At 43.4% G+C, this 26,991-nt stretch overlaps 1 long non-coding RNA gene across 1 annotated transcript; it reads left to right on the top strand.

Annotated features, from left to right (window-relative positions):
- Window positions 1-504: 504 nt before the first annotated feature.
- LOC132397842 (uncharacterized) lies at window positions 505-14,596 on the top strand. The gene is made up of 3 exons (XR_009513465.1): window positions 505-544; window positions 7,754-7,798; window positions 14,528-14,596. It is a non-coding gene; the product is annotated as an uncharacterized LOC132397842 (long non-coding RNA).
- Window positions 14,597-26,991: the final 12,395 nt, after the last annotated feature.

Here is a 26,991-nt window from a genome sequence, read left to right as displayed (position 1 = left end):
ATCTACATCATACATAATGATGATTTATATCTATATACACTTACTGTAATTTATAGCTTTATTGCAATGTATTGCTGCCACAAAACAACAAATATCATGACATATTGTGGGCCAGTGGAATTTGTTACCACATGCATCTGTGGAGGCCAGGTCGTTGGGAGTATTCAAGGCAGAGATTGGTAGGTTATTGATTAGACATGCATCAAAGGTTATGGGGAAAAGGGTGGGAACTGGAGTTGAGGAGGAGATTTAAAAAAGGGATCAGTCATGATTGAATGGTGGAGCAGACTTGATGGGCCAGATGGCCTAATTCTACTCCTATGGCTGATGGTCTAAACCCAATTCTGAAATGTGGAATTTTTAATCAAATGCTGCATTTTCTTTGCTTGACAGTTTGTTTAACTGGAATGCAGCTTGGTTCACAGGATATGAGTGGAATGTGGATACAAGAGCAGGATGGGAGTCAGCGTGGAGCAGAAGATCTTTGACCCAGAAATCCATGAGGAATCACTAGGGAAGGATGCATGGCGAGCACAGAGCAGAGGTGAGGCGAGGCTGGGAGGGAAGGAAACCTTTGTTTATCTTGGCTCAACTGTGGTGGGTTTAGGCCATTAACATTCATTCCAATTTAATCTGACTCGAGAAATATGGTTGACTGTGGTCTATTCTGTAAAATGTGAACTCCATGCTTGATAAAAATATTTTAACTACCGGTACATCCTGTGGAACTGTATCAACTGGCCATTATTATTAATTTCTTCCTTCATTTGTTGAGATACAGCACAGAATAGGCCCTTCTCTATGAGTTGTGCCACCCAGTAATACCCTGAATTAACCCTAGCTTAATCACAGGACAATTTACAATGACCCATTATCTGACAAACCGGTACATCTTTGGACTGTGAGAAGAAACCAGAGCACCCAGAGGAAACCCATGCGGTCATGGGGAGAACGTACAAACTGCTTATAAGCAGTGGTGGAAATTGAACTTGGACTGCCAGTACTGTAAAGTGTTGTGCTAGCCACTACACTACCATGCTGCCCCAAATTTATCTTGAGATGCAATTTGCTAGCGGCCTCATCCAGCCAATGAGCTGGTGCTGTCCAATTACACCTATGCGACCAATGATATACTAACTTGTATATCTTTGGACAGTGAGCAGAAACCGGAGAACCCGGAGGAAACCACATTGTTCACAGGGATAATGTCCAAACTCCTTGCAGACTGCAGCAGGAATTGACCTGGGTCGCTGGCACTGTAATAGCGTAACTCTAACTGCTATATATCTGTTAAGCAAAGGTTTGGGATTTCAAAACATCTAATTTGATTCCAGAACATCTGTTTTTGGGTTAAAATTCCAGCTGCAAACCTTGTTCTGTAGAAATTAGGTAGAGATTGTATGAAATTGTTTCATAAGGACACATTAAACCTAACAGACATAACGGAGATTTTAATGGCTAGCCTGTAAAAGCTCAATACACTAATCTAATGTGTTTGGCCTGATAATTTCAACCCTTATTTCTAAATGGATATCATTAATTCCTATTCTGCGAGTTGCAAGCTATGATAGTGGGAAATACAAGGAATCATTAAACTGCAGAAAATACAGACGTTTGATATAAAGACCGGAAGGTAAAAATAAATTAATCAGAATCAGAATTTATTACACAAAATTGTTTATGATTATTCTTGGATATACAGGTGTAAAAGGGAATGATTTTGAATCTGGATCCCTTGCTGCATAAATAAACTGACCTATCATTGACATACGTCATGAAATTTGTTGTTTTCCAGCAGCAAGACACCAAAATTATGTTACAAAAAATAAACTGTGCAAAAGAGGAATAGCGTTTATTATGTTAGATACGTGGGTCATGACCAAAGAAACAAAATTTCTGAAATTGCTTGGCACTTTAGCACAAGGGTGTTTATTGGGTCCATCAAAAATCAGCAGAACTAGTGAAATGAAAACTGTCAATTTCCAAAAAAAAATACGAGAAAACACAAAAATCATCCTGTACTATTTTATCCAGCATGTACTTCTGGCAGTTCCTACATCTCGCCTCTCTCCCAGTGAGGGCAAAGAGCATTTTTTTAAGGGCACCAGGACACACCATCTTTAATTACAAACCAAGTTAACTGCAGACTAAACGTGAATTAGAATATGATGCTGTTACAATCATATTGCAATATAAACGCAAGTATCTATCTTAAATACAGTATGGAAAGAACATGTGCATATTTACACATCCACCTTAAAGAAGTTGAATATTGTGCCGTGTATGGTGGGAAAGGCACCATAAAGCCCTCCTGAACACATCAGCTCAGTTTAGGACCCATTATGAGAATATACCAGGGGAAGACACTGCAGTGCAAACACCCAGCGCAATGGTAGAAGAATGACAAAGCTTTGTTAGTGTGTGTGTGTGTGTGTGTGTGTGCGTAAATGCATGTGTGTCAGGAGTGCATTTACTGAGTGCTCTCCACCACAATGGGTTTAAAGATCTCATGATGTGATTTTAACCAGCTGCACAGCACCCATTGACATTCAATGGAAGAGAATTTGTCTGCTACAGTAAGCCACTTGCTGCAGTGAGGATGTCAGTTCATAGCAGCCAAGTGGGTATTTATCAGGAGACGTTACTGAGGTCATCTTGAAGTGAATTTTACACCTTTAAATTTACTATCTCTCATACAGATTTCCCAGAGCACAGAAAGTGATACAGAGCCACAGTTCAGAGGGTTATTATGATGTGTATGTACCACCTGAATAAAAACAAACTTCATGAAAAATGTTCCCTCTAGCAGAGAGCTTCACCAGAGAGTTTTCATGCTGTTTGAAAACCTCCAGACTACCAAAGATAGATAACAATGCATTTGGCAATATTTCAGAAGAGGAGCACAATTGCATAACATTACGATGTGTGATCAACTGCTACACAGCAGGGAGGTGCAGAGGGAGATGGGGGGCTAGAAATGAAGCGAAGTGATGGAGCACAGAGGGAAACAGGAGGGAGAGACACGATGGGAGTGAACAGGAGGAAGGAGGTGGAAAGGTGAGAATGGGAGAGGAGGGATAATGCAGGAAGAGCGAGGTGGATTAAGTGAGAAAAATGGGAGGAACAAAATGAAAGTTGACAGGAGTAAAGGCATAGAGGCAGGAAAAGTGTTGGCTGGAGAGATGGCAGAGGAGACATTGAAGGATAAATATTTTATCCACACCAGAGAGGTACAGATGGGTTGGTTGGGAAAATGACAGAGAAGGCAAATGATGTATTTTCATCCTTATCAGAGAGGTAGGAATGGTTTGGTTGGGAGATGGCAGAGGTGAAGTGAAAGGATATTTTTTGCCCATACCAGGCAGTAGCACATCTCCTTGATCTGAGATGGTGTTTGCAGGCTGAGGCTGTTATCTCAGCCAATAAGAGAGATGTGCAGCCTGTTGCTGGACCTGGATTGGCCACTGAAGTGGGAGCCATCCTTGCCATAAATTTGTTTGTCCCTGGTCCCTTTCAGGTGTCTCTCAATGATGTCTTTGGGATTTGCCATACCAGTGCCATGACATAAATCTAGCAGTAGTTAGACGGATTGCTAGCCAGGTCTGGGAGTAACATAAACGTCCCTCTGTATTTGAAAACTGTCAGAATGGGCTCATACTTGGATCTGCCTCCAGATTCGCTGTCGCAATGATTTCTTACACATTGATATCAAACCATCAACCCAGAAACATAGAAATGTTATCAATTGTATCGCTTCTGTGCAACCACACAGGAGGCTTATACAATTGTCGCCAGATTTCCTCGAGCTGTCGTGCTGCTGGGTGTAATGTGGCAGTCCAAAATTCCAGACCTTATTTTCGAATCGGCAGCCTAACAAAACCCTTGGTGGGACCCTCCGAGTGCAGGCAGCGAGGCGACCTCTGGCTCGTGCTCTCCCGGGTAATGCACGGAAGGGCACAGCCCTCCTTCAGCATGGCTGTCACTGCGAGAGAGTCACCCACGTGTATGTTATCGCTCCTGACTGCCGACGGCACCGCCATTCAGTGATGCTTCATTGACTCCCTCGGGCAGAGACAAAGAAGACCGTGTCTTTTTTTCCCTCAGTACGAGGGACAGCCTTACCCTCACCCTCTCTCCTCTCTGTCTGTCTCTCACCCGTTAACCTGTCCGTGTAAATCGGGGCTCTGGGAATAGCATTCAGCCGATCCTGGGCTCACTCGCTCGGGCACACAGGAAGGCTGCCGTCCGGCTGTCAGTTTGCACGCCGGCTCCCTGCTCTCTGCATCGCCTGCCTGCCTGCCTGCCTTGCGTTTCCCAGCCAACGCTCTGGCTCATCTGCCTATGATCCCCGATCAGACGAGACAACCCGTGGAATATCAGCACATCACAAAACAGATTTTTTTTTAAAAAAACTAACACGGATTCCGTGGCTTAGAAGCTGCGTGTGATGTGGGAAGAGCCCAGCACCAAATCCCCCATTGCCAAGGAAACAGTGGAGTAGAGAAGAACTTTAACAGATGATGCTCAGGGGTCAGATTTGTGATACCAGCAAGGCAGGCCCAGTTTTGGGCGGGATTCCAGTAATGGAAAAAGACGTGATTATCAGCTCAGTTGTCAAGCAAAGTTATCAAGATTGGAGCGACTGGGCTCCTATACACTGGAATTTAGAAGGATGAGAGGGGATCTGATTGAAACACAAGATTATTAAGGGATTGGACACCTGGAGGCAGGAAGCATGTTCCCGCTGCTGGGCGAGTCCAGAACTAGAGGCCACAGTTTAAGAATAAGTGGTAGGCCATTTAGAACAGAGATGTGGACAAACTTTTTCACTCAGAGAGTGGTGGATATGTGGAATGCTCTGCCCTAGAAGGCAGTGGAGGCCAAGTCTCTGGATGCTTTCAAGAGAGAGTTAGATAGAGTTCTTATAGATAGCGGGGTCAAGGGATATGGGGAGAAGGCAGGAACGGGGTACTGATTGTGTATGATCAGCCATGATCACAGTGAATGGTGGTGCTGGCTAGAAGGGCTGAATGGCCTACTCCTGCACCTACTGTCTATTGTCAAACGGAAAGCTCAAGTCAGGAGGTGTCCTTCCCAGGGGTGGGGGGCACAATTCCAGTGGGTTTTGTGCACTCCATGCAACAGTGACAACTATAGATGGAGGAGGATGGAAGGACTCATCATTAACATTGGATGGGACATTATACAGGTGGAGAATGAAGATGGGACTACAGGGAGAAGGCAGGAGATTGGGGCTGAGAGGGAAAATGGATCAGCTATGATGAAATGGCTGAGCAGATTCCATGGGCCAAATGATCTAAATCTGTTCCTATCACTTAAGATCTTATACTTGATTACTAAAATGCACTAGTAACACAAGGCTTCATCTAATATTTACTTAGCAAAGTAAAACATGAGAACTGATGAGCTCCAGGCCCCACCTACCAGGAACATCTCCTTTCTTTGGGTTATGCAGCCATCCTAGTTCCATCTGTGCAGTCTCCCTTTGTATCCGACTGGCTCACGCCATTTGACGGCAATCTCCCGTGCAGCTTTGAGAGGCAGAACTGGGAAGTCAAATTTTATTGCTGCAGTTTGGCTGTGATCACAGATTGCGACCGGTTGCCTTAACTTTCAGCTTTCACCCACACGTTAACGCACTCCACACCTCAGAACACCCGTGTTTGGAAGCCACCTTCAGATTGATGTTCAGGCCAATGGCAGTTTAACAAAACTTTCAATGCTTCATATAGCATATAAGTATCATATCTATTTTAAGAACTAAGGTGTTATAGATTGCTGGGTCCAATATAATTATTACTCGTTAATTTATTTCCCTGGTGGGAAATTTGACAGATCCTTACTTGTTTGTGTCATACATTATCACTTGCTATTTCTCTTCTAACCATTATCCAACAAATACCACCCCACCCCCACCCGTATCCCCACAGCCTCAAATATCTTGTCCAGGCAGTGTATGAAACATATGCTCATTCTTACACACAGTTTGGTCATAGTTTTTTTTTTCTCTCTGATTAAGTTTATTGAAAACTTTGGGTTGTGGAGTACAAGATCCCAATCCAATTCTTTTGGAATTAAATAGTGCAGTTCAATTCAATTCAAAATTGTCATTCAACCATACAGGAATACCCACAAATACAGCCAGACAAAACAATGTTACTATGGGGCCAAGGTGCAAAATACAACACCAACAGTCACACACAGCACAAAGCACACATAGCAGGTATAAGATAGAAATATACAGCCATACAATAAAAGAGTCCAAACTTGTGCCATTCAATGCCATAGAAATCTGCAGATGACCAAAAGAGAGCTTGTCATCTGCTGAGTGAACACTGGAGGTGGGGTTATCACAGATTCCAGTATGGATGCTGCACCACAGCCCCCTCGGTGGAGTGCACTCTCTCATGCAAGCTGTAAAATGAGGCCTAGACCTTGCACAAACAAGATAACAGACACATATTTGATATCAGTAAAATACAAGTTAGACTTGCTTCTGATCTCTGACATTGTCAGTGTGGAGTCTGCACATTCTCCCAGTGACTCCACATGTGACGAGAGGCCTAGGAGAGAATGGGAAGGACCCGAGTGCTGCAGTATCCAAGTTTAGAATCAAGACACAATTTCACAAACCTGACAAGAATCAAAATGAGACATACAATGTCAGATTAGACCAAAGTTGAGCTGATGATTGAGCCTCAAACCTGAGTTCAGGTGCTCTTTAAATATTCAAGTATTGGTGCTAAAACATGGCCACCAATTAGCAGAGCAGGTCAAAATCTTTAAAGGGACAGTGTCAGCTACCCCTACTCCAGAGAACTGGGGCATCTAAACACAAGAGTCTGGAGCAGTCAGGTGTGTTCTGTAACACCACATCTTTTGATTTTGTTTTACATCCTAAGGATTGGTCACTTGGTAGGTTAGTTGGAGACTGTGTAGGTAAGAAGTGGAACCTGGGAGGAGTTAATGGGTTATTAGGAGAATAAAATTGGATAGGGTAGGATTCCAGTAAAAATGAGAGGCTAATGGTTGTATGGACTTGGAATGTTTCATTCACTGGATCTATGCAGAGGGCAATTATAGAATAGGTACCAATCTTTTTCATCTTTAATACAGGTGCTTTTGCACCTGATTTAATTTTAAAATTTTAGTTGTATATAATACTGTACTTTAACTGTGAATAAACACTATAAGGATAATAAATATATCTGAATATAAGACATAGGAGCAGGTATAGGCCATTTGGCCCATCAAGTCTTTTCTGCCATTTAGTAAAATCATGGCTAATCTGGCCAAAGTCTCAGCTCTACCTACCCGCCTTTTCCCTATAATTTTAATTACCCTGCTATGCAAAAATCTAACCATATCTTAAATATATTTAATGAATTCACCTCTACTGCTTCCCTGGATGGGGAATTTCACAGATTCATTACTGTCTGGGAAAAGTAGTTTATGTTCATCTCTACTCTATTGTCCTGAATGCTGAGGCCAAGTTCCATTGTTCTCATCTCACTTTGATACGTGTTCAGTGATGGCCCGGGTGCAGAGGGAGAGACACAGAAGTGGAACAGACAGTTTACTGAGTTTTATTAAGAACTGTGTAAAAGAATGAAAATAATAGATGCTAGGCCAACAGAGCTGCTAACTGAAAATTCTCAAACTAAAAATTAATGCCATCACTGTGGCTGTAAAGCAGTATACTAGTACTAAACTCATTCTCCTTCTTTAACAGTGTCTGTCTAAATCAATAATCTTCTTTCCTGGAAAGTGGACTAAGGTAAGCACAGAACAATGCTGTCGCTGTGCTTCAGCGAAAACTTGACAAAACTGAAATGAAAGGAAGAGAGTTAAATACAATTACAAAGAATCCCAAATTGACTGGAATGTGCAGTCTGATGTGTGTGATTGCCACCTTCTTCCAGTTGCTCACCTGCGAGAGTGTCCAGACTCCGTGGCACTGTTTGTGGTTGTGATAGGGACCCCTCCCTCGACACAAAACCTGAGGAGCCAGAGACCTGTGCCTGCTGGAAGTCCCAGATGGGAGACTTGTCCAGGATGTGTTGTGCCATACTCCTCCAAAGTATGGATACTGCCTCACACATCGTAAGATAACTAGGATGCGCCGCACAGGATAGACCAGGGACTCATCCACCAAGCAGAGAAGGGAGTGGGGTGACTGGAGCAAGAGGAAGGAAGTCACTGACTTGAGGTAGGATACACGGAACACTGGGTCAATCCCCATGGATGATCATGCGTGCACGTACAGGAGGCTCTGCTGATAGCCTTCTCCACTCTGAATGGTCCCACATATTGTGAGGCCAACTTTCAGCTTTTTACTCTTAATGGAAGTTTTCTATCTGTGAGCCAAACTTTCTCTTCTGGCTTGAGAGGCTTCACCTGTGGACAGAGCTGATCAGTCTGCTAGACATACAGTTTTTTGGGTGTGCTGCAGGGAAGCCCTGCCTCACCGCTATTTGGGCTTGTAGCAATGGACCGGCCGTTCAGCAGCAGGGACTCCCACATCAGTCTCTTGGTCAGGGAAGAGTAGTGGTTGGAGTCCCTTTTGGTATTCAAAGGTGAACATACCAGTGGAGGACGATTGGAGGTTATTTGGGGCTATCTCTGTCCAAATCTGTTGACTGTGGGGTTAGAAGAGACAAAGAAGTGCAGAGTTGTCTCAAGCTCCTGATTGACTCTCTGTCAGATCAATAGATTAGACCTGGCTGTGGCTCACGAAAGAGGAGAGTAAACCTTCCAAAAATAGGACGTAAACTATGGTCCACGAATAGACATGAGGTCCTGAGCGAAGTTGTGCAGCTCGAACATGTGCTGAACCATGTGGGTGGCAGTCTCACAAGCTGGTGGGAGATTGGGATTGATGCAGTGAGCTATTTTGGAGAACCATTCCACAGCTACCAGAAGGGTAGTGTTCCCATGTGATGGAGGCAGACTGGTGATGAAATCCACCAAGAGGATGGCACAGGGCTGTTGAAGCACAGTCAGTGGGCAGAGCAGACCAGCAAGGCACTGATGTGATGTTGTGGGTTCAAGTAAGGCAGGCCACCAAAATCACCCCTTTGAAATTGCAGGATCCATTGAATATCTTGGTGACCACTCCCACACACTGGGGTGCATAGTGGCAGGGACAAATATCTGGTTGGGAAGTTCCCCACCTGGGCCTAGATCCCACAGTTTCTATTCCTCAAATCACTTGAACAGCTATGCATGTGTGGGGAAGGACGGGGCCTGGATTGGCGTTGTCCTCAGAGATGTCAATCTGGTAGATAAGAGCATTAGCCTTGACATTCTTGTTGCCAGGATGGTAAGTGAGGGTGAAATTAAAGCAGGTGAAGAAAGGAGCCCAATAGGCATGATGGGAGTAGAGTCTCTTGGCATCACAAATGCAGGAGAGTGTTTTAGATTTGTCCAAACCAGAAAACAGTGCTCTGCTCCCTCCAGTCAATATCACCATGACTCCAGGACTTCCTTGACAGTCAGAAGTTCCCAGCTCCCAGTATCATAGTTACACTCTGCAGGAGTCAAGCAATGGAAAAGAAAAACACAGGGGTACAGTCAATGACCTACTGAAGAGTGCTGGGAGAGTATAGCTCCAATGCCAATATCAAATGCATCAATCTTGATGATGAATAGGTGGGATAGGTCTGGATCCTTCAGCACTGGGATGGCGGTAGTGAAGCACGGCTTTTGCTCTAAGATCTGCTTCACTTGTTCATTGTAAGTCTGCAGATGCATTCTTCTTGACTGATGGAATTGGAAGTTTCTGATGACATGGTGATAAAAGTTTGCAAACCTCATGAAGTGCCTCGCCTGTTTGACCGGAGATGGTTTGGGACACTTTGTGAATGCCTGAACTTTACTCGGGTCCATTTGTTTACTGAAGGGGATGAGGATGAGCCCAAGAATGACACCTGCTCTTTGTGGAACTCTAACTTAGCATTAAGCTTGATCTCTAGGAGCTGTCTGAGAACTTCCAGACATGCTGGATGTGTTCCTGACGAGAGTGGGATTAGATAAGAATGTCATCCAAATACACAAAAACAATTGATTTGTCATGTCCCAGAGAATATTGTTAACCATGGCAGGAAAAACATCAAGGGTATTGGCCAGCCCAAACAGCATCACAAGACACGCCTAGTGGTCAGTGGAGGAGTTGAATGTTACCTTCCACTCGTTTCTTTCTCACATACGGACCAGGCTGTAAGCATTGCATAGATCTGTCTTAGAGAAAATGGTTGCACCCTGGAGGTGTTCAAATGCAGAGTCAAGCGGACAAAGAGGGTACTGGTTCTTCACGATGATGTTGTGGAGAGGCCAATAATCAATGCAAGGATGGAGTTTGCTCACAAAAAAGAAGCCCGCTCCTGCTGGTGAAGTTGATGGATGGGTAAATCCTACAGCCAATGCCTCCTTTATGTGTTCTTCCATGGCCACCGTTTCAGGACCAGAGAGGGAAAAGAGCCAACCCCGAGGAGGACTGGAATCAGATAAGAGGTCAATATTGCAGTCATATGGCTGGTCTGGATCCTCTTAATGATGACCACCATTCAGATCCACACTAGCAGTTGGCTCAGGAGGATATGCTGATAGGGGCTTGAACTGGACCCAGACGAGTGGACAGGCATGCTGGTCTCCACCCATGGAGTGTCTTTAGGGATCAATCGATTCATGGGTTGTATTGAGAGAGCCAGGGAAGGCCAAGCACCAGCAGCGGTTCAGGAGAAGCTGGAAGGATTCAGTGGAAAGGTGGATCTTGTCGGTGCCCAGAGGCTGACCATCCAGAGTCTTGATGTCAATGTTCTCTCTCAATCGTTGAAGGGGAACTTCCCATCTTTCAGCCCAAGAGATAGCCATGAGATTCACACTGGCCCCAGAATCAATAAATGCTAGAAGCTCATCAATATGAAACCCCACCGAATAGGAAACTGGGAGCATTACAGGCAGCCCCCAAGATACGAACGTACGACTTACAAACAACTCGTACTTACGAATGGAGGGAGGAGAACGCCGTCCGCCATTTTAAGTCAGATCATGACGCTGTCCGCCATTTTAAGTTGTTGCCCTTAACACTGTGTTGAGTGTGTAACTTTGTATTTGGCTGAAATATTTCTTAGCAAGATTCACCCTGACCCCCCCCCCACTTTTTTCCAGTCAGCACCGCCCCCACTTGTCCTATTTGATCTGTCTCAGTGTGGGTGGACTTTAGGACCCGGGGGACCTCGGGACCCACCACCCGCCACCGCTGCTGAAACTGCAGTCTTCTATTCTGTTGATAGAAACCGATCGCAATTGAAAATGAAGTGGAAATAATAAAGCAATCGGAAAGAGGTGAAATGCCATCAGTCATTGGAAAAGTGTCAGGGTACAGTCGGTCAACAATCTGAACAATTTTAAAGGATACAGGTAAAGGATAAAGTGGAAATAATGGACATGTGAAGGCCCTGCCCCGATGAAAGCTGCAATTATTACTAAGCAACACAGTGCTTTAATTATTGAAATATATATGTTTCTTAAGTGTTTTATATGCATAGAAAGGAGAAATATATACTATATACTAAGACAAACGTTTGACTAACTGACGCTAAATAATCCTGGATGTACCTATTCTGACTTACATACAAATCCTACTTAAAGACGGACTCAGGAACGGAACTTGTTCATAACCTGGGGACTGCCTGCATTCAATTAGGGGAAGCTGCTAACAGTGAGAATCAGCCCATTGGAATTCCCCTTCTTGCTGAAGGGTATTCTCTTTTTCTGGGTGCTTGAGACATGATGCCTGGAAGCCGCCTGGACACAGGTAGTGGAGGCCGCGACCTGTTCTGCACCAATTAAAATCTTCCTGAGATAAGAGGGTGCAGACTGTAGGAGAGTTGGGGCATTCTCTCTCTGTAGCATTCAGCTGCCCGGCCGTCTGTTCAAATGGCCAGATTTATCAGTTCACCCAGGCTGTTTTTCACATCATGCACTGTGATCTCATGCTGGACTCATGTGATCAGCCCAGCAGTGATGAGAGATCTCTTGTTTCAATTGCAAGAGTGCATAACTTTACTGCATTGTCTTTCACTGAGCCTCTCTGATGGCGCAGGTCCAGGAGTCGGTGGGCAGCCTCCTGATCCCGTATTGGAAGTTCAAACACTTTCTTGAATCCGACGATAAATCACTGGAAGGACTGGGCTGCAAGGGAACCTCATTCTCAGAGGGCATTGAACAGCCTGAGTAGCTGATCTATCTGAGAGGTTGACCAGTTCACGCGCATCATGCCTGAACAGCCGTAACTGGGCTTGGAAAGTCAGCTGACACTGGGTAATGAAGTTTCTGCAGCTGTCAAGGTCACTGGACCACCTGTCTGGTGGAGGAATGCTCGGTTCGGGTACAGAAGTGGCCAACAGAGTCGGGGCATTAATAGTTGAGGCTAATGAGATTGTAATAGAAGCAGATGGGGTAGGTGTCAGTACTAGAAATGGGGCCGGCCTAATGGAGTAGTTGTCGCACCGTGAGAGCCACTTCCGCCAACCCAGCCTCCACTGACTTTAACCTGTTACCTACCTGACTGTTCCCTCTCTGCTGGGTCAATTTTGGTGGTCAAGAATTGCTGATAAGAGTTCAGTGATGGGCCAAGGGTGGAGGGAGAGACAGAGAAAAAAGAAACAGTTCACTGAGTTTTAATAAGAATTGTACAGAACAATGAAAGCAATAAACGTGAGGCCAAAAGGGCCGCAAAATAAAAACTGTCAGTTTAAAATCTAAATGTGTCTCCAAAGCAGTGTCTTAGTATTAAGTTAATACCACTCCTTTAAGAGTGTCTGTCTAAATCAATAATCTTCTTTCCTGGAACGGGCACCTTTGCTATCACTGCCCTTTGATCAAGAATTGACAAAACTGAAATGAAAGGAAGGGAGCTAAATACAATTACAAAGAACCCCAAATTGACTGTAATGTGCTTTCTCACATTATTGATTGCCACCTTCTTAAGATCCCAGGCGACTCAATCTCTCCTCAAGGTTAACCCCCTCATCCCAGAGTCAGCATGGTGAACTGCAAGGACACGTCTTTGGGATGTGGCTCCCTCCAAATTTGCTGCATTTACTGTTGGATCTACCTCTTTGCTTTGCTTTTGCTTTGGGAAACATCTTGTGCTCTGCCCCTCTGCATTCACAGCCTACAGTGCTGTTTCTGCTTTGTGCAGCTCCTCAGACTGTGCTCATGTGGTGTCTGCTGCCCTACACATATTCACAGCCTTTTCTAGCATCAGATCTTTTTCACAGAGCAGGTTTTCTCCGAGATCATTATCTGGGATTTCACAAACTATTTTGTCTCTGACTAGTGAGTGTCTGTAGTCTCCAAACTCATAGGACGTACTCAGTGTGTGAAGCTGAGCTAAATATTGGTCAAAGCTAACAATTCATTTCTGTTTACTGGAAAAGAACATGATGTTTTCACTTGGGACAAAATACTCCTCAAATTTTTTCATCAAGTATCCAATGTCAGGACTGTCTCATCAATTTGAAAGCTGCTATAGAGATCCAAAGCACCTTCACCGATTAAGTGTAGAAGGATAGATGCTTTCAATTTTTCCTCCATGCTGCTGGCTCTACTTGCTGCTAAATATATATTGAATCACTGTTTGAAGCATTTCCAGGTACCTGTTGGTTGCCAGTAAGCTGCATAGGCGCTGGAGGACTTAGCTTATTCATAAATTATTTTTTCAGGCTTCCCTCACCTGAGCCTCTTGGTCAACTTCTGGACACAATGTGCCCTGTCACCTCCCTGGCTGACTTGCTGCTGGTTGCACCTGAAAACCAACCTTAAGCACTCCCAAGCCCCTTACATGAGATAAACAAAATAATTTATGCAATATAAATTTACTTCTTTATGTACTTATTGAGATACAGCACGGAGTAGGCCCTTCTGGCCCTTTAGCAGTGCAGCCCAGCAACCCACAATTTAATCCTAGCCTAATCACGGGAGAATTTACGATGACCAATTAACCTACCAAACGCTATGTCTTTGGACTGTGGGAGTAAACAGAAGCCCTCAGAGGAATCCCAGAAACTCTTCTTCTCTGCTGCCAGCACGAGCAATTCAGAATAGTGAAGTTTGGCAGTTATACAGGAGATAATAGCTGGGGTGTAATCAGGCACAGCCAAGGCCTTTAAATTCCAGAGCCATTCAATTATGGATATTTGGACAGAAGATCCTGAGTTAAATTGCCTCTTTCATAGTTAGCACTGGCTCAGTATTTACATAAATAGCTAATGGAATGAAATGCATTTGGTAATGACCACTTGGTAAACCAGAGGCTGAGAGGCAGTGATATGAACAGGAAGACTGACTGGGAATAAAGCAAAGGCAGGCAGCTGTTGCAGTAATGGGAGATCCTTGTTTTATATTTATTTTTACTGAATTGATGACCATTATTGAACTTTTAAGAGCTTCTCTGCAGTTTGCTCCTTTACAACTTGGTCTGTGTCATTGATGTCCTCAGGTTCCATAGCTCCACGAAAGGACATTATCCCTTGCTAGACTCTCTCCTGCCGGAAGATCGTCAGCTCGCTTTCGGGTCTGCCCAGGATTTGCTGGTCTTCCAGAGAGAGATGTCTGTAAGTGAAAGCTGCCAACTGGCACATTCCAAGCTGCAGGCATGCATGCTGAGGCACACACTGAAGCTTTGCCATCACAAAGGCTCTGTAGGACGGAACCACAGTCAAAGGTTCTTCTACCACTGGACATTTTGAAACTGAGACTAATGGGCCACATGAGCCAGAGAAGTGCGAGCCAATAGAATTCGAAGGTCAACTGATGGGGTAGCCAATCAGGACTGAGGCAAGCGGACAGAAGGCTATATAAATGCGAGCATTCCCAGAGAGAAACACCAACAGCTGCACACTGAGGATGTCACCTCGACTGGTGATGAAATGTCTGCAAGCTAATTTCCAAGCCTGGTGAACACCACAATATCAGACACCTCAACCCGAGCTACCAATATTCACCATCATCCTAAATATGTTAGCAGGGCTTATGGATGACCTCAAGAATGTAAAGTTTTCCACTGATTACATTTTGCAAATATATTGTTATTTTAAATAAAGTTTACATGTAATTAAAAAGAGATTCTATCTAGGTTCTAAACACAAGAGATTCTGTAGGTGCTGGAAGTCGAGACTAACACACAAATATTTTGGACCAACTGAGCAGATCAGGAAGCTTCTATGTTTTGCGCCAAGACCTTTCTTACTCTGTCCATTTATTTCAAATTAGTGAGAGGCAGAAAATATTTGTTAATAGGCAGCCTTAAGTCATTTGCATAGATAGAAACAGAGAAACATAGAAAACCTACAGCACAATACAGGCCCTTTGGCCCACAATGCTGTGCTGAACATGTACTTACTTCAGAAATTACCCAGGGTTACCCCCATAGCCCTCTATTTTTCTAAGTTCCACGTACCTAAATAGACACAGATGATGCCTCACCATGTCAGATTGCTAAATTCTCCTGAGAAATGTGTGTTCTGACTGTAGCCCTTTCCCTCCTAGAGGACCACAACCTTGTCGTGGTTTGGAGGCTTACGTGCCTCAGTGACTTGGAGAACTCTGCTGGCTGGAGTCAAGGCTTTATGCTTCAGCTCTTGTTCAGGTTACCCATGCCAAGCAGGTCAAATGGTAGAGGCCAGTGTTCCATAGGTCCTCCAGGATAATCGGTTCAGCTTAGGGGTAACAACCATGTCTGGTCAAACATAATTGTTATGGAAATAGCAATGAAGAATTCTTCTACATCTGAGTGCTATGGTATTCCTGAATCTCCGCCTGGGACTTGCATGACTGACAATAGTAAAAACCTGCCTGACTGACTGAGAGGAAGCTACTTACATAAGATCATAAGACCATAAGACATAGAAGCAAAATTAGGCCATTTGGCTCAGCAAGTCTGCTCTACCATTCAATCATGGCTGATCCTTTTTTCCTCTCTTCAGCCCCATTTCCCAGCCTTCTTCCCGTAATCTTTGATGCCATGTCCAATCAAGAACCAATCAAGCTCTACCTTAAATATACCCAATGATCAGGTCTCCACAGTTGCCTGAGGTAATGAAATCCACAAATTCTCCACCCTCTGGCTAAAGAAATCTCTCTGCATCTCTTTTTCAAATGGATGCCCCTCTATCCTGAGGCTGTTCCCTCTTGTCCTAGACTCTGCACCATGGAAAACATCCTTTCCACATCTACTCTGTCAAGGCCTTTCAACATTCAAAAGGTTTCAATGAAATCCCACCTCATACTTCTATTCAGTGAGCTCAGACCCAGAGCCATCATACATTCCTGAAATTATCTTTGTTAAGCTCCTCTGAATCCTCTCCAATGCCAGCACATCTTTTCTTAGATGAGAAGCCCAAATCTGTTCACAATATTCAAGGTGAGACTTCACCAGTGCCTTAAAAAGCCTCAGCATCACGTCCCTGCTCTTGTATTCTAGACCTCTTGAAATGAAAGCTAGCATTGTATTTGCCTATCTCACCTTTGACTCAACCTACAAGTTAACTTTTAGTGTGTTCTGCACAAACACTCTCAAGTCCCTTTGCATCTCAGATTTTTGGATTTTCTCCCCTTTTAGAAAATTCTGTACACATTTATTTCTACTAACAGATTGCACAACCATGCATTTTCCAATATCTAATTTCAATTACCACTTTCTTGCCCATTCTCTTGATCTGTCTAAGTCCTTCTGCAGCCTATCTGTTACCTCAACAATGCCTACACCTGCTGTCCATCGCAGGCAAGATTTTTCCCGCATTTTCCTGAACAGACTTGTCACTGCCTCGGAAAGAAACCTCCCAGAGGCACTGTGTGGCTTTTGGACATGATAGTTGCTATGAGGCAAGTCCAGGAGAAATGCATCGAGCAGAACAAGTCTCTTTACACTGTCTTCACTGACCTGACAAAGGCATTTGATGCTCTAAACAGGGAGGCTCTCTGGATCATCCTGAGACGTTATGGATACCCGAGGGAATTTGTGAAGATGATTCAGCTGCTCCACGACAGAATGACAGGACAGGTCCTTTGGAGTGGTGATACGTCAGCTGCATTTGTCATTTCCAATGGGGTGAAGCAGGGCTGTGTACTAGCCCCAGTCCTGTTCAATCTGTTCTTCACTTGCATGTTGTCACGTGCTATCCAAGGTCTGAAGGAGGGAGTGTACATCAGGTACCGATTGGACCTTCTCTCTTTGACCTTTGCTGCTTGAACGCATGGACGAAGTGCCTTCATACAGTCATTCAGAAACCCTCTTGGTTGATGACTGTGCACTCCTGGCGCACAAGGACAGTGATCTACAGTTAATGCTGAACAAATTCTCAGTTGCTGCTATGCCCTTTTGCCTGACTATCAGCCTGAACAAGATGGAAGTACTTCACCAGCCCATGCCAAACACCAACCACATAGAACCAAAAATAACTATTGATGACACCCAGCTGACAAATGCAAACAGCTTCAAATACTTAGGAAGCATCATCTCGAGCGATGGGTCTTTGGACAAAAAATTGACTCCAGGATCAGCAAGGCCAGCCAGGCTCTGGGGAGACTGTGTACCAGAGAGCTCAATCAACACAGCGTCCACATCTCCACAAAGCTGAAAGTCCACAGAGCTGTGGTCATCCCTTCTCTCCTATATGGAATTGAAACCTGGACTCTGTACTGACGACACATCAAACAACTGGAGAAATTTCACACACGCGCCCTCCGCTCCATCCTTGGCATTCGTTGGCAAGACTGTGTCCCCAACCTGGAGGTCTTGGATTATGCAGAGCCCACCAGCATTGAGTCCCTGATCATCAGAGCCCAGATACCATGGCTCATCAGAATGGACGACTACCGTATGCCTCGTCAGCTGCTCTATGTTGATCTGGAGACCACAAGTTCATCCACGCAAGCGCTACAAAGATGCTGTGAAGGAAACCCTATGCTCCTGTGACATTCAGCAAAGGGAACGAGAGGCTGTGGCTGCTGACAGAACCCACTGGCGAGCCCTGTGCTATGAATCCTACACCAATTTTGAAGACAGGCGCTGCCATAAACTGATGGAAAACTGTGAGTGGTGTCACAGAACAGCAGCCACAGTTATTACAACGGACTTCCAGTGCCCCCATTGTGCTAGGCTCTGCGCTCCCAGACTGGGACCGCAGAGCCACCTCCGTGTTCACAGATGAACTGCACAACAGCGTGTCTTCTTCCAATCCTAAGGACTACCACTCCTGCACCTCCACCAATCTTCGTATCATCCGCAAACTTGGCAGCAAAGCCATCTATTCCATCAGCTAAATCATTGATATACATCATAAAAAGAAGTGGTCCCAACACCACCCCTGTGGAACACCACTAGTCACTGGCAGCCAACCAGAAAGGGATTCTTTTATTCCCACTTGCTACTAATCAGTCAATGCTCTAACCATGCCAGTAACTTTCCTGTAATGCCACAGACTCCTAACTTGGTAAGCAGCCTCATGTGTGGCACCTTGTCAAAGGCCTTCTGAAAGTCCAAATATACCACAACCACTGCATGCCCTTTATCTATCCTACTTGTGATCTCCTCAAAGTATTCCAACAGGTTCGCCAGGCAGGATCTTCTCGGAAGGAAACCATGATGACTTGGTCCTATCTTGGCATCCTTAACAACTGATTCCAACATCTTCCCACCCACTGAGGTCAGGCTAACTGGTCTATAATTTCCTTCCTGCTGCCTTCCTCCCTTCTTAAAGAGTGGAGTGACATTTGAAATTTTCCAATCTTCCAGCACCATGCCAGAATCCAATGATTCTGAAAGGTCAATACTAATGCCTCCAGAATCTCTGCCGCTATCTTTTTCAGAACCCTAGGGTGTAGTTCATCTGGCCCAATTGATTTTTGTACCCATCGGCCTTTCAGCTTTTTGAGCATCTTCTCCCTTGTAATAGTAATTGCACTCACTTCTCCTCCCTCACACCCCTCAACATCTGGCACACTGCTAGTGTCTTCCACAGTGAAGACTGATGAATGAAGACCCGAACACTGCCAGAGATGGAGGACTTACATTGCTGCCTAACCACCAGGGGCATATTGGGCAGATCGACTGCAACTGCTTCATAGATTCAGTCTTGGTCTCTATATAGTGCTCTGCATTAGGTTTATTATCAGTGAAATTTATTGTTTCACAGCAGCAGGACAGTACAAGACATAAAAATTAATCTAAGTTACATAAATAAAGAAATGGTACGAAAGATGAATAATGAGATAGTGTTCATGGGCTCAGGGACCATTGAGAAATCTAATGACTAAAAATGAGCCCAATTCTCCAATTAATCACTAAATTAAAACTGAGTGCCTTCAAGGTCTAAGCACCTTCTCCTCAATGCCCTGCGAAGCCACTCCTATGTGCTAGTTACTCAGTACTTATTGCCTCTTATCATGACCACAAAATATATACACTTGACTTGAAACCTCTTTCAGCTTTTAACCCTGGTCTAAATAACCATAATCTAAATTATGTGTTATTTGTATGCAATGCTGTGCTTTACATTTGGGTGCTTCTGTCTCAACAAAGGAGAAATCCTTTGTTTGTTTGTTGTGTGCCATGCCATATGTCATAGGTGATCATGGTATTTGACCATGATTGTTCTTGGCAAATTTTTCTACAGAAGTGGCTTGCCATTGCCTTCTGGGCAGTGTCTTTACAAGACTGATGATCCCAGCTATAATCAGCACTCTTCAGAGATTATCTGCCTGGCATCTACAGTCGCGTAAAGTAATGTAAGGAGTAGGAAAAAAAAGTATCATTCACAACTAGCAACATTGAGTTGGGGTTCATTTCAACAGGCCGGTCGGTCAAGATGACAGAATGACATGAAGTTTTTTACTGCGCTTTATGTTCTGTATTTGGTTGACAATAAACAGAGCTGTAACGGTTTCCCTTAAACTTAAAACGACTCTGCCACTTTATTTAGGAAAACCTGTAGTTGCATAACCAGGACTTGTGATATAGCACCAGCTGTTCATACGACCATCCAACCACCTGCTGCCATGGCTTCAAGTGATTCTGATTGGTGGGCTAAGTAGATGCCACACCTTGCCCCAGGGTGACCTGCAGGCTAGCAGAGGGAAGGAGTGCCTTACACCTCCTTTGGTAGGGATGTACCTCACCTCGTCGCCCGACATGTGAATATATACGATATAAAAAATTTAAAAGCAATTGAGTGATTCTGTCTCAGAAATTCTCATGTAGATTATTACGACTCATTTGAAGTCTCTGTTTTGTATTAAGATCCATAACATTGATTTAAGCTTCACAAAGTGTTCCACAACTCACTTATTATTTATTAGTGGCTCATAAAAATAATAAAAATCATATCTTCAGCATTGCTGACATGGAACTTCATTCACTGGAAGGGCATTTTGAGTTGTCAGATACGATTTGTGGTATCTTATCCTTGTGGACAGTACGCAGATAAAGTTCCAGGTTATCTATTCTGCAATAAGGGCAATGATGCAAGCATTTACCCCATGGTCTGGACAGATTGATTGAATGATTATTAGAAATCCAAAGTTCCATTCATCAACAGTGGATCTTTTTTGCTGTTGTTTCAAGTTTTTCATTTTTCAATTTCTTCAATATTTTCTTTGTTGTGTTTTGTGTCTGAATTGTTAAAAACTAACACTCAGGCATGCCAACTCAGAAAAATATTATTGTCCATAAACAGGTCATTGAAAGTTCCAAACCTGTTCCATTCCTCCCAAAAGGACAGACTATTTTGCTAATATTAGGGTGAAATTTGTCTTTGAAAAGACAAAGATAAGCAAACAAAAATACTGGGACTTGGAAAGCTTTCGGGAAATTTCATTAACAAATGGAAGCTTGCCCACTTAGTATGAGGATATTGCAGAGAAGAGCAAATTGAGTGGGAATCTAAAGCCAATGTGTCTCGCTTAGGAGTGGTTTGGAGAATAGAACATAGAACAGTACAGCAGAGAAACAGGTCCTTCATCCACAATGTTGTGCTGAACTAATTAAATCAAATCACCAACAAAACTAAATCCCTCTGCTTATACAATGTCCACATCCTCCTGTTTCCTGCAAATTCATGTGTTTACCTAAGAGCCGCTCGATCGTCTCTATCATAATTGCGTCCACCACCTCTTTGTTTAAAAATGAAACTTGCCCACATATCTCCTTTGAAGTTACTTCTCTTCTTAAATGCATGCCATCTGGTTCTAGAACTTTCAACTTTGGCAAAAAGATACAGGCCACTCATAATCTTATAAACATCATATTTCCCCTAAGTCTCTGCCACTCCAGAGAAAACAACTAAAGTTTATCCAGCTTCTCCTTACAGCCAATGCCCTCTATTCCAGGCAGTATCCAAGTAAACCTCAAGTGCACCTTCTCTAAAGCCCTGACATCATTCCTATAACAGGGAAAACAGAACTGAATGCAATACTCCAGACGTCACCAAACTGAAGTTTTATACGAGGGGACTCTCCATTTGTTGGGGTCACTCCTGGATGTAGCTGATGAATCCAAAGGAATGGCAGAGACTGATACAGATTAGCATCAGTGGCATTGTAGGAGTTGCCAGTCTGTGTTGAACTCAATGTAAGACTACTTTATGGACTCCAGCTCCAGATTTTTCCTTGGGATTTACTCCTGAAGTCTTCCCCATGAGTGGAGGTTTGAGATCAGAGATTTTCTTCTCCTTGATAAGCGACCATCCATGGCTGATGAGCCTCATCTACCAAAAGTGGCTGGTTTTAAGGCAGCAGTAACCCTTCTTTGCCCTGTCAGTAGAAACAGTTCTTCCAGGCTTAGTGGCAAAGTCACACATGAAGGCCAGGAGTTGGACTTGGTTGTCAAAGGCTATTTGTGATGCACATCATTGGGAGCATTTAATAAGTAGTGGGAGCTTATCCCCATTACAACCCCAATTGTGGCAATTCTAAGGAACCAAATTTTGCTCAACTTCTCCTTAAGAATAAAGTGTTATAAGCCCACAACATGACTCCTTGACTAACAAAGGCAAACATGTCATATACCTTCATTATTACCCTATCAACCTGTGTAGCCGCTTTCAGGGAGCTATGAACTTGGACCCCAAAATCCCTTTACTCAAAAAAAGTGGTAAAAGCCTGTCATTAACAGTATACTGTTCCTTTATATTTGATCTCACAAAGTGCAACACTTCACGTTTGGTTAGGTTAAACACGATCTGCCATCTCTCTGCCCACATCCTTCGCCAGCCTTTTATGTTATCCCCAACACAACCATCATTCATATCATCTACAAACTTACTCATTCACCCATTTACATTTTGATGCAGGTCATAGACGGCAAAGGTCCCAGCGCAGATCCCCATGGAACTCCAGTAGTCACAGACCTCCAGACTGAATGTCTCATCAACTACTGCCCTCTACTTTCTATGATGGGATGAAATTCTTTTAACCCTCAGGAAGAATGGATTAGCAATGGGTTGATAATTATTTTTTTATAATCTGACCCAAACCCCATCTCTCTCAAACCAACACACACAAACTATTAGGGGAACTCAGCAGGTCAGGCAGCATCTATGGAAATGAATAGATAGTCAATGTTTTGGGAAAAGGCCCTTCGTCATGCCATCAAGTTGGAGACTACCCCGTTGCCACCCTACCCTGGGGCTGGCCTCACCTTGGCACAAGAGGAGGCCATGGACCGTTGGAATGGGAAAGGGAATCGGAATTAAAACGTTTGGCCATCAGGAAGTCCCACTTGTGGCGAATGATGTGGAGGTGCTCAGCAAAGCGGTTCTCCAAATTTACAATGGGTCTCACCAACGCAGAAGAGGCCACATCAGGAGCACCAGGCATAATACACAACCTCAGCAGATTTGCATCTGAAGACCTTGAAGGACTGCCTGGGGCCCTGAATAGAGGTGAGGGGGCAGGTGTGGCACTTGGGCTCCCTCTCTCTTCCCCCATCATTTCATCCTTACATAATGAAGAACAGCTTCATGTGAAGAACCTTCACTAATCTGTCTCTAAATCGTTTGGGAGGTATTGTCATACAACACATTCATGCAAACCTCTGACTCAAGTTCACAGGTATAAAGTCTGTTTAGATTGAATATAGACACTGCCCAGAAGAAAACAATGATAAACCACTTCTGTAGAAAAGGTTGCCAAGACCAATCACGGTCTTGAGGCCATGATTGCCTATGTCATACAACATGCCACATCATGATGTTGATGATGCACTGGCGTACCTACGAAAGTGAACATTGAGAGTAGCTTGGATGCAACAATGGTTTTGATCAATGCGTTAATAAGACGACTGTTGAACAAAGCATTTGTTGAGATTCACAACATGACAAAATCTGCAGATGCTGGTAATCCAAAATTCCGCTTTCCATTCCCAATTCAATATGTCAGTCCATGGCATCCTCTGCTGCCACGATGAGGTCACACTCAGGTTGGAGGAGCATCACCTTGTACTACATCTGGGTAGCTTCCAACCTGATGGCATGAACACGATTTCTCGAACTTCCAGTAATTGCCTTCCCTCCTCTTCTTCACCATTCCCCATTCCTGTCTCCCTCTCTCACCTTATCTCCTTACCTGCCTATCACACCCATCTACTGCTCTTCCCCCTTCCCTTTCTTCCACAGTCTTCTGTCTTCTCCTGTCAGATTCCACCCTTCTCCAGCCCTTTATCTCTTTCACCAATCAACTTCCCAGCTCTTTACTTCACCCCTCCCCCTCCCCCATTTCACCCATCACCACTCACCTTGTACTTCTTCCTCCCCCAGCTTCTTACTCTGATTTCTCCATTTCCTTTCCAGTCCTGAAGAAGGGTCTCAGCCAGAAACAGTGACTGTTTACGTTTTTCCGTAGATGCTGCCTGATGTGCTGAGTCCCTTCAGCATTTTGGGTGTGTTGCATTTGTTAAGATAATCAGTATAGATTTGGGCAGTTTTTACAAAAACGTAATTAAAACTACTTAGCATTGCTTGTAGTCACACTGAAATAATCCCAAGAATGAGAAAAAAGAATAGAACTAATTGAGGTAAGATTGTAGAGGAACTGTTCTTCATAGAAAAAAATGCTCATGAAGAAAAAATGGAAGTCTAACAACGTCTGGTTAAAAAATAACCAGGAAAGCAAACCGACCACAACAATAGGCTCAACTGCAGCACTGAATTTTCAGACACTGTAAACAGAAGATTAACAAGAGTCTGGCACATTTCTTTGCTGCAGACAGCTTTAATGATAAAAATATAGAGAGGCCCATTCTAATCTGTGTGGTAGGAGTTACTACATAACATTTAACGGGAAATCTGCTGTGTTCAGAGAAACCCGGTGATATAATATTTAACTAATTGGCGTATTTGTTGAGGAATGACTTTAACCCAAACTCAAGTGATTATGTGCACAAATTTAAGTTTGATTCATATTTAAGAAAGCCAAACTAAACATTGATTGTGTTTTGAGATGAATTGAGGAACTTATCAGAAGACTCTAATTATGGAAACACACTCTTACAGATGTGTGCAGAATTAATGATGCTAGATTCGGTTATGATTGTTATCAGAGCTGAATTTGACCTTTAAGGATGCACTGAAAGTTACCCGTCAGTGGAACTGCATGGTAAAAAAGTATGCAAGACTTTTTATTGATCACATTTTCCTTGTAACAGTGGACAAACGATAAAACTCACTTCTGTTTGCAAACCAAATATTACTTTAGTAAAAGCAACCTCCAAGAGGACCACAACCACATTGTAGGATTTGGAGGCTTGTGTATCACAACGACCCAGAGAGCTATATTGGCTGGAATCAGTGTCTTGTGCTTTGGCTCTTGGTAGGTCACCCATAGCAAACAGGTCAAAGAAAGAGGCCAGACGAAGAGTGGTCCACTGGTCCTCCAGATTAGGAGGTTCCGCTCAGGTCTAACAACACAGACTGGTAAAAAATATTGTTATGGAAACATCACTGAAGAATCCCTCTATATCTGTGTGCAGTGGAATGGACAGACAGAGATGCAGAACTTTCATTGCTTCTCGGTATAAACGGCAGTAAGTATTAATGGAAAATATGCCATCTTGCTAATTCAGCAACAAAAACGCATATATGTGGTTAAAATAGCCACATTATTAGGGCTTGTATAAATAAACAAAGTTGGGTAAACAAGGTGAATATATGAAATTAAAGAAAAGCACACAAATATTTTGCAATTCCTTTAATATAAAGGAAGCATCTGAAGACTCTAATATAGAGGTAATGTTCACACTATTAAAGAGATTGAATAAACAAAAATAGAATCATTGATTGGTTAGAACCATGAAAGTGATTGACATTTGAGCTTAACACTGGATGTTACTTTACATTAATAATACCAGACTGAATGTGAAGCCAGGTGAACCGAAAATTCTACACATGAACTTAAAATTGGTGTCAAGAAATCACAGGGCAAAGTACAGAATTAATTGCATTTAACAATGAAGTACAGGGTTCAGATTAAAACTCTATTGCTAATATTTGTAGCAAACTTTGGACAATTTATAGGTAAGAGGGTGACTGAAGGAAATTCCCTTGATAGGAGGAAAATCACTTTAAGATGGGTGTGGCTTGAAGATTACAGCATTGCCATGGATATGAGAAGTTGTTTTCAAACATGAGCTGGACACTGTTGTAACTGTGAACAAAGTCACCAGAGAGACACTGAAGCTAGTGGATATAGACGTGTTTCATTCAGCAAAAGGAGCTACGTGTTGAGGCATTCTTGGAAGAGGAGCCCGCTCAACACCATATTACATGACATTTTTATATGCTGGAGACCAAGGGCAACAGTGAGATAATTCTAAGTATCTACAATGCTTCCTTTGAAGCAGGTACAGCTTTCAAACACCTGCTTCATCACACCCACACTCCAGATGCCCAAAATGAATGTTAATCCCTCACTGACTCTAGGCCACATTCGTGCATATGCAGGCATCTGAGATCTAACTGCGCTGGGCTGCGTTTTAAATTCAATCTGCAAACCACATTCAAATCTGAAGATTGGTTGCCGGTGACTTTAATATTTGCTACATGTCCTAAATCCAGAATATGCCCTACAGGCACACTGAGTGGACCCCAAACCAAAATTCATACTGCAGGACTCTGGTTCTTCAAACTCAAATCAATGGCTCATTCAAAGAATCCAAGTTGAAGACAAGTAATGACAGGCTTCTCTGAGAGAAAACAATTAAATATGTTAAGTACTCTGAATGGGTAGTGTTAGCTGTGCCAGTGTTAAACTATGATGGAAATATTAGGATTTGTGGAATGCTGGAATCCCATCTTGATCCTGGAATAATATCCCATTCCTAGCAGTTCATCAAGTTGATTTTGAGTCAAGCACATAAATAGATATTGTTCAAGGAGTGACTGAAGAAGTTTTTGACCGTGAACACACACTGAAGCTTAATCAAATATAATCATCTACACTTTGGAGTGTTGTCTGCACCTGCCGACACTCAGAGGAAGGATTTGCTTCGTAGAACTCTTCAGGCTGCTGCACACTCGATATCTTGCTTAGGGTAGCCTCAAGAGGAAAACAACTGTGGAATCTAGAAGTGTTGTGCATACTGGAAGTGGCAAGCCTGCATTTAAAGAGAAATAACTGGACTTCCTTGAAGGCATGTGGTGTGTTTGCCTTCATAGTTGGCATTGATTTTGAAAAGCTGCAAGGTAGTGTTTTACACAGAGGGTGGTGGGTGTGCAGAATGCAATGCCAAGGGAAGGGCATGAGACAGGTATTTTAGAAACATTTAGGAGACTCTCAGAAAGCCACATGGAAGAATGATAAATGGAGGCGTGTGGGAGGGCAGGGTCAGATTGATTTTATAATAATGAAAAGGTTGGGACAACATTGTGAGCCAAAGGCCCTGTATTGCTTTTTAAAGCCCATGTTCTATGT

Source organism: Hypanus sabinus, chromosome 8 (assembly GCF_030144855.1).
Source record: "Hypanus sabinus isolate sHypSab1 chromosome 8, sHypSab1.hap1, whole genome shotgun sequence".
Lineage (NCBI taxonomy): Eukaryota > Metazoa > Chordata > Chondrichthyes > Myliobatiformes > Dasyatidae > Hypanus > Hypanus sabinus.
Note: the sequence above shows the minus strand (reverse complement) of the source record. Positions and strands in the feature narration are given on the sequence as shown.